This window comes from Penaeus monodon, chromosome 21, assembly GCF_015228065.2.
Source record: "Penaeus monodon isolate SGIC_2016 chromosome 21, NSTDA_Pmon_1, whole genome shotgun sequence".
NCBI lineage: Eukaryota > Metazoa > Arthropoda > Malacostraca > Decapoda > Penaeidae > Penaeus > Penaeus monodon.
In genome coordinates this window covers 16173002-16173390 of record NC_051406.1, presented here as the reverse complement: position 1 = coordinate 16173390, position 389 = coordinate 16173002, and positions in this window count along the sequence as shown.

Here is a 389-nt window from a genome sequence, read left to right as displayed (position 1 = left end):
CACACATCCACCCACTACTTACTAAATTACGCACAATTACAAAAGAGAAACACACAGCAGTGACGCAGCTGAGAGCCAGACCGACAGCCATCGATGCAAATACCTGGGAAATTATTATCCGCAAACACAAACTTAAAACCCGGGCATACTATACAAAGCTTTTTTACCAAACGCACTAAGCAAATAATACCAACAACGTGAACAGACCTGGACGCACGAATGGCATGCCCAATGATCCCTCAGGTCGTTTAGCGGTTGTTAAAAGTGCTTAGTTGGATCGTTACAGAAATATCATGGGAAATGTAAAAGGTTTATATCTGTGTGGTGTCTGGGAGCCTGCATAGAAGAGAACACAGGATGATGATAAATCGATGCTATTCAAGATCTTG